Source organism: Ctenocephalides felis, unplaced genomic scaffold (genome assembly GCF_003426905.1).
Source record: "Ctenocephalides felis isolate EL2017-DRISC unplaced genomic scaffold, ASM342690v1 CF-g0.4_SCAFFOLD_03570, whole genome shotgun sequence".
Taxonomy (NCBI): domain Eukaryota; kingdom Metazoa; phylum Arthropoda; class Insecta; order Siphonaptera; family Pulicidae; genus Ctenocephalides; species Ctenocephalides felis.
In genome coordinates, this window is record NW_020539724.1 from 7,109,491 (window position 1) to 7,125,870 (window position 16,380).

The 16,380-nt window shown below is 28.7% G+C and overlaps 1 protein-coding gene across 1 annotated transcript in view; it reads left to right on the plus strand.

The window, feature by feature from the left end:
• Window positions 1–16,380, plus strand: part of LOC113383165 (receptor-type guanylate cyclase Gyc76C-like) — a 50,243-nt gene that overhangs the window by 8,984 nt on the left and 24,879 nt on the right. Inside the window, exon 3 of the mRNA XM_026621412.1 lies at window positions 4,718–4,762. The gene's annotated coding sequence lies outside the window, so the exon portion shown is untranslated. The remainder of the gene's footprint in view (window positions 1–4,717; window positions 4,763–16,380) is intronic.

Here is a 16,380-nt window from a genome sequence, read left to right on the forward strand (position 1 = left end):
TTTGACTTCACACAATATAAATTCTCTATAATTAACCAATTGCGGAATACACTAAAAAGTTAGGAAGAGATAACCAATTTTGTCAAATTAAAATACCAAAAAGGGAGGTTCGTAGAACTCTGATAAATTCTAGGCTTCTTAATCAAAAAGTCCTAAGTTCCAACCGCTTTTTGGACAAATGAAAAATGTGTTTCGGAGTGAAAATTAGTCTTTCTCGGCATTGATGCATTTTATTTTTAATGTATATTTAAAAAAATCTAATATAAATAAAACAACCATTGGACTGCCTTCTGAAGAAGCCCCTTCTAAAGTCTATTTTTGCAAAAGATGTTGTTATTTCTGGTAAATTTTCCGCAATTCGGTTCTGATTTCATGCAATATAAATTCTCTACAATTTATTTAGCTATTCACGGTTTTCATTACATAACATGTTTAGGAAATTATTAAAGTAAACATCTATTTTGAGAATGATATTCCATATTTTGTGACTATAAAATACCATCGTGTCCAAAGTCAAAATAATTCAAGAAAATTTCTTATTAATAGAGATTAATTCACTGCAAACATCTTGTTGGCTTTAATTAAATAAGTTAATCTGAACTTGAAAATTTTCTTAATAATTTACGCTATCAAGCTTACTAACAAACATTTTAATATTATATTAACATTATATTTTATAAAAAAAATTAATATAAAAAGTCATTATTTGATGGAAGAAAGTTGATGAAATAAATAAAATTCTACTTTAAAAATGATCAGAGGGATGCAGAATAATATTTAAAGGGCCGCATGAAGTTGATTTCGTTTTAGATTAAAAAATCATATTTATATAATTTTCACATTTATATAAATATTTCATTTTCCTATTATGATAAAATTCCATCTGTGACAATCATTGTCACATGTTAAGTGTTAAGAGTTCCAAACTGTTAATGAAAAATAAATTCGTTTGTCTTTCACACATGTTCTCAGAAAAAAATCGTTCAATATATTTCTTGACGAAAAATTCATATTTGTTCTTGATTGACGTCACAAATAAATATACAAGAGTATTTTAAATGAAATTGTAAATATCAAAATTATCTTAACCGTCTTGAGGTTAATATTTTCGAAGATTACATTTGCTTTTAGTAAAACGCAGTACACTTCGGGCAATGTTTGAACACTTAGTGAGGAAAATTTCAGCAATTTGGAATAATAATCAGATGTAATGGTTTTAAATAAATATTTTGTACACGCAGTATGATATAATAAATAAATAAATATTGAAAAAATTCGATAAATCAGCTACAATCTTTTCAACTTCGAGTAATAGACTTTCACGAATTTTAAAATAATTTAAAATTTTTAAATATATCATTTTATAAATGAAAATTAGAGGGTAATAAATTACTACATTAACTACTATGTTTTAGTTGTTTTAATGCATTAAGTTATTTTCTTACTATTATAATAACATAAATATAAAAAAGTCATAAAGATTTAAACTTATCAATATTTTTAGTATCGTAATTATAGTATGATATTATTAGAATAAATTGAAACTGATTTGCGAAGTAAGCAAAAATTTTACACTGCGTGTTAATTTGCTCGAGAAATGCGCAATTTAAATTGTTTTTGGACGAAAATAAGCGTAATTTTCAAACAACAGTATTAAAATATTATTTACAACATTCTCGATATATTATATATATATATATATATATATATATATATATATATATATATATAAAAATTTACCTGTTTATATATTTGCCCACCTTCATGGATTCTATAATTCGCTTTACTTCTTGTTCCGTGATCATATAAAGACTATTATACATTTATGGACAGAATAAAAGTTTTATTGCTAATATCATGAAATTTATTTTTTTATATCCAATGCCATATTGTATAAGGAATTATATTTTCATAAATAGAAATAATCATTGTATTGGAAAAATTATTTTCTTTTACAATTTTAATTGATATTGGGTAATATTGGGGAGCATATATTGTTTGGTCAACATGAGGAATAGAGTTTATGTCTTTTGCTTCAAGCCGTTTCTTATAGAATTTTTAAGGTGCTATAATATTTGATGGTAGGATTTTAGTAGGTAGAGTGGTAGTAACAATTGTTGGGACTGGTCAAATTATGGATAGTGAATATCATTTACTATCAAGCTTTGGCTTCTATTTAATTCATAATCTCTATTGCTCTATTTAATTTCCCACCTGGTTATAATTTACCTCTATACATTACTACTATTCATTCGTTTGTTTCTGATAGTGGATTTGAAAGGACAAAACCGCATTGTTAATCTATAATTGCGTTCCGATCACAAGTGAGTACACACTGTTCTCGGTTGACTAGAACTTGCTAAGAAATAATCTGGGAGCTCGAAAAAAATTGCAGTACATAATTGATATAAAGACAAAACTAATTTGGAGATGAAACTAATCTAAACTAATGGAGAAAGAACGGTTGCCAACTATTAGTTCATTCTATTTACTATTCAGAAGCAGCAAAAATATAGAGATATAGAATACATATAGAGACAATTTGATATTTTACATTCTCAAGGTTGAGGTTTAACTAGCTTTCTCTACCAATTTTTTAATCCATCAGTTTTTTTCCATCCAACATAACGTTACTCTATCCAACTTTTCTCCTTACTAATGTTCTAATAATCTTAGCAGTTGATCTGATGATTATTTTCTAAATCTAAAACTTTTTCCATTGAAAACCAGAACTTCACTCCATCCAACCTCTCTATTTTCGAATCTTTTCTACTAACTTTTTAATAATCTTAGCAGTTGATCTCATGATTCTTTTCTAAATCTAGAACTTTTTTATCCAGAACTATAACTTTGCTCTATCCAAATTTGCTCTATCCAACTTTGCTCTATCCAAATTTGCTCTATCCAAATTTGCTCTATCCAAATTTGTTCTATTCAAATTTGCTCTATCCAACTTTGCTCTATCCAACTTTGCTCTATCCAACTTTGCTCTATCCAACTTTCCTCTATCCAACTTTGCTCTATCCAACTTTGCTCTATCCAACTTTGCTCTATCCAACTTTGCTCTATCCAACTTTGCTCTATCCAACTTTGCTCTATCCAACTTTGCTCTATCCAATTTTGCTCTATCCATTTTTCTCTATCCAACTTTTCGCTATCCAACTGTTCTCTTTACTAATTTTTTATACTAATTTTCTAATAATCTTGGCAGTTGATCTAATATCTTATCAAAACTTCTTTCATCCAACTTTTCCTTTACTGATCTTTTCTACTAATTTTCTTGTGATCTTGGCAGTTGGCTGTTGATTCTTATCTAAATATGAAAGTTTACTCCATCCAACTTTTCTCTTCAACTATTTTTCTTATTACTAATCTTCTCTACTAATTTTTTAATAATTTTGGCGGTTGATCTGATGGTTTTTGTCTAAATCTAGGACTTTTTCCATTCAACACTACAACGTAACTCCATCCACCTCTTTACTTATCTTTTCTACTAACTTTCTAATAATTCTGCAGCTGATCTGATTCTTACCAAAATCTAGAACATTTTCCATCCAGAAGTAGAACTTTGTTCCATCCAACTTTTCTCTTAACTCTTTCTACTAACCATCCTATCTTTCTACTAACTTTTCAATGATCTTGGCAGTTGATCTGATGTTTTGTACTTAAATCCATAACTTTTTGAATCCAAAAATATAACTTTACTCCATTCAACTTTTCTCTCTACTAATCTTTTCTACTAATTATCTATTACCTTTGGTAGTTGATCTGGTGATTCTTACCAACACCATTATAACAATGTATAGAAATTCATCCTTTTCTGCACCGATCATTAAAATTATCGACATTCCAAATCGATGATCCATGTTATTGCCTATTTTCCTTTTTCTGGTCGTCTATCCGTTTTCCTGATTCAATTTCCCTCCCAGCCGTCCAATTATTTGCCGCGATGAGAAAATGCGATAGGTTGCCTTCATTTCGAGTCGTTTAGTGCGGAACGGGCTAACTTTGTAAACTCGTAAAGCATCACGAAATGACCAGGCTGCCACACAATGTCAATACACACAAATCATACTCTAAGGAAAATTCCATCCAACTGGAACACACACATAAGAAAAAATGTGCGTAAATATACTCTACACGTGCAGATGACATCGATACGGTGAAGACCAAACAAAAAATGCGAAGTCCTTGTTTAGAAAATTTTATTGGAAGAAAAATCAATAAAAACCTGATTGCTTAGTGGCGAATGGCGAATCTTTCCTTTATGCGGAAAAGAACTAAATTGGATGAAAATTTCAATCTAAGGGGGTAATAGAGACAGAATCGACTCCCACATCCATGTGTATGGATGATCAAATCAATCCATTCAATAACAAAATAATGAAACTGAAAATCATTATTTTTAAACATAGAATTCGACGATCTTCGCGAAATATAATCAAACCTCTATCTTTCTTATTCGGTAAAATTAGCTAAATGGTTATCAATTACATATATAGATTTTTTTCTCTAGATAAGTCTATTACAGATTTTGGTGAATTTTTTTAAAGTAAATTTAACTAATTGATTATCAATAATCCAGTAATAGATGAGTTTTCATATCTGATTTTTGATAGGAGAGATAAAATTCTACTGTATTTTCAAATATTAGTTATTTAATCAAGTTATTGTTTTTTATATGGATGCTTTTTCATAGTTTTTTTCTTTGTTACAGGTTAAGGAGGTCTCTATGCGCAACAAGAAACGAATTAAATAAAAGGTAAGTCTCTCATTAAAAATATATTTAATTATTATATTACAAAGTAATCTTACATGTATGAAATTTTATTTTACATTAATCCTTAATATAAAAAGATAGTATACTTAGTATTTGAAATTCTCGTACTTTAGTAATTAAAACGATAAAAATTGAGTTGTAGAAAATTAGAATAATTCAACGATTTAGGAACATCATATTTGGTGATAAAATGTAAATTTTCACGTAAATTCTATCCTTTGCACTTTTATTTATTTAAATTTATGTTATTATTAATCAATATTGCTAGATGTCAACTATTTTAACAGTTATAATTAATATTGTAATTAAAAAAAAATATATAGCATTGGGAAGTAGTCTGCAATAAAATTCGAACTACTGCAAATAATACTGATCTTAAGTGCCTGAAAATCTCTTACTTTAGTATAATATTATTTGGGCAATTTAAATGATAGTGATTACGTTTTCAATGGAACGATTTTGAAATGAGTACCTGAAAATCTCATGCTTCAATAATTTAAAGAATAACAATTGAATTTTAGAAAAATAGACCAATTCATCGATTTAGGAACATCATAATTGGTGACCATTTATAAATGAAAAATGATCACTAGATGCGAATTAAATAAGTTATCTTTTTCATTAATTATGATAGCATTGGGAAGTAGTTTCAAATATAAGTCAAACGAATGCAACTAATACTGGTCGCGAAAATCTGATTATTTGAGTAATTTAGGTGATAGTAATTGCGTTTTAGAAATATAGAAAAATTCAAATAAAAAATGAAAGTGTCACAATTGCATCAATGATCATGAAAGTCCACATATGGATAAATTGGATATTCCTTGAAAGAACATACTCCACTTCAATTTATCCAATTCCTAAATGAACAATTTTTTATGTGTAATAATTTGATCGGTATATCTGTTTTCCCTGTTGGCGAAATGTGCAAAATAAAATTCCTACTTTTGAAAATTAGAAAAATTCAAGGATTTGATCATGATACTTCACGTAGGTACTGATCAATTACGCGTTGAAACAACATACTACACTACAATTTATGGACTTCCTGATTGAAAAATTTCATCTGTATACTAAATTTGGCAGGCATAATTTTCATTGTACTCTGTTTTCACAGAACTGTGCAAAATAATATTCCAACTACTATTTATATAGTAAAAAAACATACGAGAACCGTATGGTCTTTTAGCCTCTCAGTCAGTCCATTAGCCTATTTCAGAGCTGACAGACGGCTGATTGAGTACCTAAGACTTGTATTCGCATTTGGCTCATTACTAACTCTGCATGCAAGTCGACATCAAAGACGAGAAGAACATTTGACGCGCTTTTCATTATGGCAAATTCATCTGCTTTCGTTTCCGCGACAATTATTCATTATTTGATCTATGAGAAACGAACAGGAAGAAAGGGATAAATGAACTATATATATATATATATATATATATATATATATATATATAATTTAAGATTATTTTCCTGCTTGCTTCTTAATTTCAAAAATAATCATAAAGTTTCAATTTTAAATGCTGATGAAGTGGGGGATCTTAAAACATTAGCATTTGACCATAGGACCGGGATTTCAAAATTGCGGCTGCCTGAAAAAATAAATTACGACTTTATTTGGTATTTTTAATTTAAAAAAAAAATTAAGATCGGAATTTGGTAATGAGCATTGTTCACACTGAAGAGAAGTCTTTAAAGAAGACTGTGAAAATTGCAGTAGAAGTTGAGAAATTGTGGGTATCATATATCATAAAGACAGTTTGAAGAAGAGGAGGATTATCGTGGTGAAACAGCTATATCAGCCTGTAAGGCATTGAGTAATTATTATAACTAAGTGTAGAATAATATTTTAAAATACTACCCAGTGGTAGTCATTTTAAGTTTGTAAAATATATAGAGAAAACAATCATAAATCTAAATTTTAAAATAATTATGCAAAATCTGATGGGTTTAATCTTCTTAATCTCCTAATAGTATTTGCAAAGAACAGGTTTTTCTCAAGTTCATTGGGTTGGTTTTCCAATATTGTCTGGTATTTGGATGCGAATCTTCTGATTTCTTCTGCTATTGTGTATTTATTGCTGTCTTGATGGATTTGCCAATTCGGAACAATTGGCAAATCCATCCAATCAATTAGGAACAATTGCCAATTATTTGGGTCCCTCCAGTATTTTCTTAAGGATTTTGTTCTGGGTTCTTTGTAGAATGTTTCTGTTGGTTCGACTTGCAGTATCCCAGAGAGAAAGGCCGTAAGTCCACATTGGTTTTAAGACTTTATATACCAGAAGTTTGTTGGAATATCTCCGAAAATAATTGAAATTTTGAAATATTCTATTGCACACATATTCTTGCATAGTTAAACTTTGTAAAAATATATAAAAAAACACAAAATAATTTTTTTTTAAATTCTAGACTGGTTTGTCTTTAAAAAAAAGTTAGTAATACAGTAACATATAGATTCATATATATGTATATTTATATACATAACATTTATTTAAAAGATACATCCAAAAATAAATTTGGCACGACATCCATAATTTTTAACTTCCCGTAGGGTAAGTTATAGTAATCACAAAAAAATCGAAAATGAAAATTTTTGCATTTCTCGACGTTTCAAAGGTTTCTGAATATTTTGGCATACCTTAGAAAAAATGGATGTATGTGTGTGTGTGTGTGTGTGTGTGTGTGTGTGTGTGTGTGTGTGTGTGTGTGTGTGTGTGTGCGTGTGTGTATGTATGTGCGGATACAAATTTTCGTCGACGATTTCGGGAACACCGATCAACCGATTTGATTAATTCAAAAAACATTCGATTCGTATTGATAAGGAGACGTGCTGATTAGTTTTTGGCGAAGTCAGGTCTAGCCGTTCCGAAGATACGGGGCAAAAAGTGCCGAAAACGGTAACTCAGTTTTTAAGAGAACGGAGCGTCCGATTTTAATAATTCAAAAAACGTTTTACTTGTATTGACAAGGTGAAATACCGATCAAATTTTCATAAAGGCAGGTCTAGCGGTTTCGGAGATCTAATGAAAAAAGTAAAAAAAAATGCCATTTGGCGGTCAAAAATGATCATTAGACATATGCACATCAAATTATCAGATATTTTATAGAGATTTTAACAATAAGTATAATTTTGGTTTACATTCCTATGGGTTCCGTACCAATGTTTACGCGTTAGACGTCGACGCGGAGCTTACGCGGTTTGATATTTCGTCTTTATGCAGTTAAAGCAGTACGATTGCTTTGAAAAAAAGTTTAGATCTTTCAAAATATGTCAAAATAAAGAAAACATTTTTTTTTCAAAAAAAAAAAATTAAAAAAAAAAAAATTAAAAAATTTTTTTTTTAAAAAAAAAAGTAATTTTTTGTCTAATTGTTTGTCAAAAATCTTATTTTTTTGAAGTAAATTTTTTTCAAAAATGCTAATCGTTTTTAAAAAAATAATTTTTGGTACGGGAAGTTCCAGCAATTTGCCTTAAGGCACGATGCCTTAATTGCCTTAAGACAGAATTCCACTTACAGCTAGTTTTTGAAGTATTTTTATTTTCTAACAAAATTTGATGTCGAAAAATTATGAATGCCGCTGAAACCACTCAATGCCACTTGTTGAATGCGAATACCATAAAGCGCGCATACACGACCTAGTCGTTTGACTCGCGCAATCCACGGACTCATGTAAGACTATTTTCACACTTGAAAAATAGAAATTATTATATTAGAGACTTAGGGACTCTCCATTAATCATGTGCTAATAAAACTAGTAGTGCATGGCATTGTGCCTTAAGACAAATTGCTGAAACTTGAATTTTTTTAAGAAATTTACCACTTATGGAACTTTTTGTCCCGTATCTATGAATCAGCTCCACCTGGCTTTATCAAAAACAATCTCTTCAGCTCGTCAATACGAATCGAATGTTTTTTGAATGATTCAAATCGGTTGATCTGTGTTCACAAAATCGTCGAGGAAAATTTGTATCCGAAGACACACACACACAAATACATACATTTTTTCTAAAATGTAAATGTGTACGAAAATCCTAATAAGAATTTGAAAGATTTTTTTTTAATTTTAGATTGTTTTGCGATTACTATAATTTACCATACGGAAAGTTAATCAACCTCCTCCTTGGTGATATTCACAATTAACTTCTTTCCTCACCCAACATCACGTGTATTTTAGTTGGAAACCTATCTAGAGAAAATCGTACACGTTTTGGACATTTTTTGAAAAATTTTGGATTTTATTTTTAAATTCAGGTGAAATATAAATACACGCTTTTGTATTTTACTAGACACTCCTCAAGTGATATTTTTTGACAAACACTTCCTCTCCTATTAGACCTCACTTAAGGAACCACTTTTGTCAAACACCTCCCCCATTAAATAATAATTATATATTAATTAAATTAATTTAGGTAACAATAAATGAAAACATAATTGTGGTTAACTTTACTCTTTCGATAATACATTCAATTATTGAATTTTTATATATTCAATCAAATTTTCATTATTATTATTTCCATCTTTTGATGGATGCACATTAATCTTGAAGCGGATGCTAAGATTTCTTATTATTAGAAGCAAAATGTGCAATCCAGCGAGTTCTAATTACTTACAAATTATTTTTACTATGAAGGCAGGAAGTAAATACTAATATCTAACAATTATCTTTGGTAAATCACACATTCATATTTTTTTTTAAGTAAGCGCACATTAATTACGTGAGGCTTAAAAGGAAATGGAGGGTCTAGTAAAGATATCACGTCTATTTACCTAAAATCCAAAATTTTCCAAAACAAGTCAATTTTTTTAGGATTATTTCTAGGTACTACAAATACACATGATGTTGAGGGGGAATGTTAATTTTAAATATCGCCAAGTGGTCTCAAATTCCTTAAAAGTTGATTTATCTACGTGATTAATGGATGCCTCCTAACCCAGCAAATAGTGAATAATGATATCCACCAATTATTATTTGAAAATGTCCCTTGATGGTCAATGGTTAAAATGAGTTAAATATCATTTCCTTTCCGATTTCCGATCTGAAAGAGTCTCAATCCCGCGCAATGTGTGCGTTGTGTGTTTTATGTGTCCGTGTCGTCCTCACATGTTTGTAGATTATGTGTGTTGTGTGTAGTTTTGTAGAGATATTCTATAAATAGACTCCGCGCATTCGACTTCTTTCTCGGCTCATATGTGCGTTCATGACTTCCAACCGACGAGCTCGGTGCTCTTCACCTGCTACGTATGTATTCGCATATATGTTGGACATAGTATATTTCAAATAATTATAACCAACTAATTTTGATAAAGAAAATGAAATGCTTACTTATAAATCTCTAACCTTGCTCCTGGGTAAGTGGCTAGAGCAACGGGACCTGAATACAGAGGTCCTGGATTTGATCCCGCTTCGAGGAGCCTGAAGTCAAGCAGCATTGACATCGGTTTTTACTTGGAAATATAGATACTAATATGTTTCCAAGTGAAAATAGTCTTCTTTTAGCATTGCTGCGTCAATAAAATATTTGCCCTATTACAGAAAGTGTAATAATAAAATTTATCACTAAGTTGAGACAACTGTTTGGGTCACCATTTATAAATCCAACATAACCAATTTGTATAAACAGCTTATAGCATTCTTAATTTTTGATTGCTGGTCAAAACAATAAAATAAATGATTTATATACTATATTTAATCAATTTTTTCTTATATTATTTTACTACTTTTTGTAATATAAATAATTAATTAATCGTGCCTAGAGGCAAAATGCTGGTATTTCTCCGCAATTTAAATTTTTTAAAAACTCAGAATCGAAAAAAAAAACAGATTTTTTTAAGAATTAAAATTTTTTTAGATCTGAAAACATTTGAAAAGTTTGATTATTGATTAAATTGACAGAGATGGGGTTTTTTAATAATGATGAATTTTTTTAGAAAATTTAAATTTTTTTGAAAATTAATCACCAGTTTTTGTAACATAAATGATTAACTTCTCGAACCGCAATTTAAATTCTTTAAAAGCTCAGAAAAGAAAAACAGATTTTTTGGGAATTTTGAAAACATTTGAAAAGTTTGAAGATTGAATAAATTGACTAAAATGTATTTTTTTGAAAATGATGATTTTTTTCTGGAAAATTTGAAAAATTTTGAATTTTTTAATGTAAATAATTAACTTGTCATGCCTTGAGGCAAATTGCTGATACTTCTCGAACCGCAATTTAAATTTTATTAAAGCTAAGAAAAGAAAAAACGTCCATTTTTCTAAGTTATGCCAAAATGTTCAGACGCCTCTGTAACGTAAAGATATGCAAACATTTTTATTTTCGATTTTTGGACTTAAATTTAAATATTAGTGATGCTTTGTGGATTGGAAGTGATATGAATCAGAACAATTTTTGTGTTGTCTCTAGAAAATGAGTGAAACAGATGATTTTTGTAATATATATATATATATATATATATATATATATATATAATTTGTGTGTATGTATTTCAATATGAGTGCAACTCTTATGCACTTCCATCGATATTGAAATACGTAAATACATCCAACTAAATTTACATATCGCATTGTTATCAGTTGTACACTTAATGACTCGATGCTCTCATTAAAATCTATTAATAGCGTCTTAAATAAACATTACTTATCAATTGGACAAAAAAAACTTGCATAGTGATTCTGCTTGCAAAACGCGAACCGAAAGCAAATCAGGTACACATATGCAATGTATGTACAAATACATACATTAGTAATAGACCCAAAGAACATCCATTACTAATATGCATTTGTAAGAAATATATTATGTCTATAAAAGAAACCAACTTTTTAAACTTATTACCTTCACATTGAACACACAATTTGACTACTTTACTTCCTAAATCAGCTGCATAAACCAGATACAAAAATCCAAGCAAAAACACAATCTCAATGCTAACCGCATTCATAAACTTCACGCAAGAAAAAATCTAAAGATCTGAAAAAAACTGTATCATATGCAAATGAATTATGAATCGCGTCCCAGTAATTTTAATAAATTATATATGCATAAGTTTAAATAATAATAATGATACAATCATAATTTAATACGACGTTATTGTGCCAACTAATGGCCTGTTAGTTTAAACAATACCGACATTAAATTGATACAAGTACTAAATGATGATTGATTGAGGCAATTTAAAATTAACATTAAGTTACTTAGTAGAGTAATTCACAAATACATATGTAAATACATGATACGTTTATTAAAAATAGCAATAAGTGTTCACATGTGTACTTAGGAACATGATGTCATCGAGTAAAAACTTTGACCTACCATATATAGCTACTCACTTATATCTGTAGTAAACGAGGTTGATGTTGAAATTGAGCGATTTTGGGGGGCCAAAATATTCAAATATAAGAAAATGATATGAGTTTTTCTTCCTAATTTTATTTCTAAAGTTTGTATCTTCACGTAGACAAAACATATTTCTAAATAAATAGTATTGTCTGCATTTTTGTGGTACAAGTACGTACTCAATTTGTTCTAATTACTGGTTTATTTAATCACTAAAGAATTTGATAATCATCACTCTTATCTTAAGTTGCTCTTAACTTCATGTAAACTATGAATTGGATGAAATCATTCATTTTTGCAATTATTTTCAAATTAATATAAGTACCACTTAAAACTAATATGCTCTATAGATCTTGTCTACCTTTTGCCATTTTTTGCACTCCATAACGGAGTGCTCAGCATCCGCCCTAGTCACTCCACCCAAACAATAGTAATTAGTTTCGGTATTGTACAGCATTTTTACTACAATCTAAAATAGTGCTAACTATTAGTATCACCAATATAATGTATGAGTGGTGGGTATAAAATTGGGTTAAAAAAATTGGTTTGAAATTTTTTTGTACTAAATAAGATAGCATTATAAAAATCACACAAATGATTTAAACCTTAAACAACTGAAAAAAAACAAGATGAATAAACTATCTATTAATTCTATTATACTCAAAATATAAAATTTCTCAGAATCGCTATCGACATCCGAAAATAAACACCATCCATCAATGCCGTCTATAACGAGGTAGATCACACCAGTTTTTTTCTTGTTCTATCTAATAAATTAATAGATAGCAAATAAAGGAAACACATATACAGCAAAAAAACTATACAAATATGGTCGATGTGCTATTTTTAAAATTTTATTAATAAACAACAATGAAGAACCGATGTACACAAATGTAAATATTTGACCTGATATTACAGAACAGCGGCCATCATGGCTAGGTTTTGAAACGCGTCACCAAAATTTTCTAAGGAGGTGGGATGGACAAATAATGTGGAACTTGTATTGATTCATGTATATAGTTACATATTTTTGGGTGTGTGTGGTGATGTTTGTTGTTCTTATTAGTTTAAAAAAATAATGACAAATGTAATTAGATTAAACAAATCCGGATTTTGTATGAGATTATTGCGAGCTGTTACATAAACTTGAAATTATCTGATTGAATGGGCAGACTTATGTGGCAACATTTATTTGATCGAAAAGAAAGACACAAAGCATTAAAAAGCTTCTGCAGCTCTTTGGTTTGATATATTTAATTGCTAAAACAAGATGATATTGCTTGTTTGTTGACTTTATATGTTAGTCATATATATTTTATAAGTTATCTTTACAATTTTATTTTATTTGATTGTTACAATGTTATAAAATTGTTTGAGAGGGAGATTTTTTGCCTTACTATCTACGTTCATAGCTCTTGTCTACCCTTTTCCCATTTTTTGCACTCCATAGTGACGTACTTAGCATCCGCCCTAGTCACTCCCCCCAAGCAATAACATTTAGGATCGGTATTGTACAGCATTTTTCTGTTTTTCATATATTGTCTGATTACCATTTTTTGCTGTATGGATTTTTATTCATCTAATCGATCTGTTAAAGGTATATTCACATTTTTTCGCAATAAATTTGATCATTTCATAGATTTATTCCTCAGTTTGTTTATAAGTCTATTTTTTCGACAGCTTTTTAGATGCTCGGCCTTATTCACATTTCTAAACATTAGGTAACATCGCGCTATATGAAAATTTTGTTTATTCCTCGAAATGTTTAGCATAGTTTGTAAATCAAAATGAATCAGTTGCCAAGAAATCTATCTATCAATAAACCTTTTGTAAGTAATGGTCAGCAAAGAAATGGTTTATAGAGAAGAAAATGAATGTTATATTGACCAGCTGATACACATGGTTTTCATTAAATCTCACGTAGGATTTGTTGCCGCAAGACATATTGCGGCAATTAAACGCAGTTTTGTAGCAATAAAAGTGTTTGTTGTTCTATTTATAGTAGGTATCCATCTGAGAATGGGATTATAAACATAAGAGTTATACTTTATGGTTTACCAACACTTGCCTTGGTTTACTGACTGAAAATTGAACGTTTAAGGAGAGAACTTCATAAAATCTGACATCATGGGTTGATAGAATTTTAATGCCCAATTGAGACGTTTTACTCACTATTACACTATTTATGTCTAAAGGGCTTTACCGTCGCTTAGTGGTTAGAGCTTTGGTCTTCCAATCAAAAGGTTTCAGAATTCCAACTCAGACAGCCTGAGTCATGCAATAGAGACATCAGTTTTTACTTGGAAATACAGATAGCAGTGAAAATAGCCTTCCTGCGGCATTGCTGCACCAATTAAAAATGCCATCAGCTGTTAGAAAATTATAGCCAAAAAGTGCAATGATTGATTTTAATATAAATCAAATCTATAGCCTGATATAACATTACATAATTCCTATATCCAGTTATGTTCGATATTAATCGTTAATTTAATTGTAACACATTTAGATAAATCAAGCCATGTTTATGTTGAAAAGCTATAAATTATAACTAGGAAGTGAATATTCTTGCTGGCCGGGGGTTATAAATAGAATACGCGATTATTAGAAACTAACACAAGACTTCTAGAAATAGAACAAAATTCATATATTTAATTAGCAGTCTTTTATATTTGTCGAAATGTTATATGTAGTTAGAGATGGGACATCAACCCAGCACCGACCAAAAAATAGATTCGATTATATCACTGTGAGTTTAAGGTGTAAAATAATATTCTTATGAAAATTTTCTTGGTTTTTTGTAGTCATCAAGGTAGTGTAATTTCAATTCAATTTAGTTAGTTTTAAATTTTTATAGTGGGATTTTTGATAATTAGAGTGAGTTTATTATTATTATATGGGATTATTATTGATACAAGATTTTGTTTTATTTTTATAAAATAGAATATTCATTTATTAATGTATAGGTCTTGCTTTAAAACATTGGTCATTTTCAATATTTTTATTTCTATTTCAAATCCTATTTTTATATTGTATTTTATTCAGTGCCTTTGCAACATGCTGATTTTGTTTACATATTATCCTATTTTATTTCGTATTTTTGAAATTATAATAATAAATTATATATATATATATATATATATATATATATATATATATATATATATAATTATAAATTATATCACTGTGAGTTTAAGGTGTAAAATAATATTCTTATGAAAATTTTCTTGGTTTTTTGTAGTCATCAAGGTAGTGTAATTTCAATTCGATTTAGTTAGTTTTAAATTTTCATAGTGGGATTTTTGATTATTAGAGTGAGTTTATTATTATTATATGGGATTATTATTGATACAAGATTTTGTTTTATTTTTCTAAAATAGAATATTCATTTATTAATGTATAGGTCTTGCTTTAAAACATTGGTCATTTTCAATATTTTTATTTCTATTTCAAATCCTATTTTTATATTGTATTTTATTCAGTGCCTTTGCAACATGCTGATTTTGTTTACATATTATCCTATTTTATTTCGTATTTTTGAAATATGCAGATTTTTATTATTATATTGAATATTAATTCAGACGCCCCCTTACCAATATTGCGCCCATATACTGACCAATATTTAGCTTTTTATAATAAATAATAATAATAATTTTAGCTTTTTTTGTAATAAGTGTATTGCAGATTTTACTGATATGAGAATATTGCAAAATTAGGGCATTTTTACCTTGAACAACATATAACTTCAATTTAAAAATATGGAAATACTGTTAAAAAAATAGTATGAAATAAAGTTAAAAATAGTTTGAAATAGTATTTAAAATAGTTCAATCATGTATAAAAAGATTTGAGAATAAAAATTAAATTGACTAGCAGTAATGAAGGAAGTAGCGGAAGTAAGAATAGAAGTAAAGAAGACGTAAAAAGATAGAAGATACAATGATAGATAATAAAGAAGAAGAAAGTTAAGTTGAAGAGTACATAGAATATGATAGAATATAAAATAGAAAGAAGAATAGGATAGAATATAAAATAGAAAGAAGAATAGGATTGATATAAGGAAAATAGTATCAGCATGAAGATTGTATTGAAATTGAAATATGTTGTAGGTGGCTAAATGCTCGAGTAAGCAAGGCCAATAAAATAAGAAAAAAGATCTAAATAAATTAATCTATCTAAAATCTTATAATTATGTTTTTAAGTAAAAATAGGTTTTTAGTGGCATTTCGCTTTTTTAAACATATCACCAATATTAGAGAAA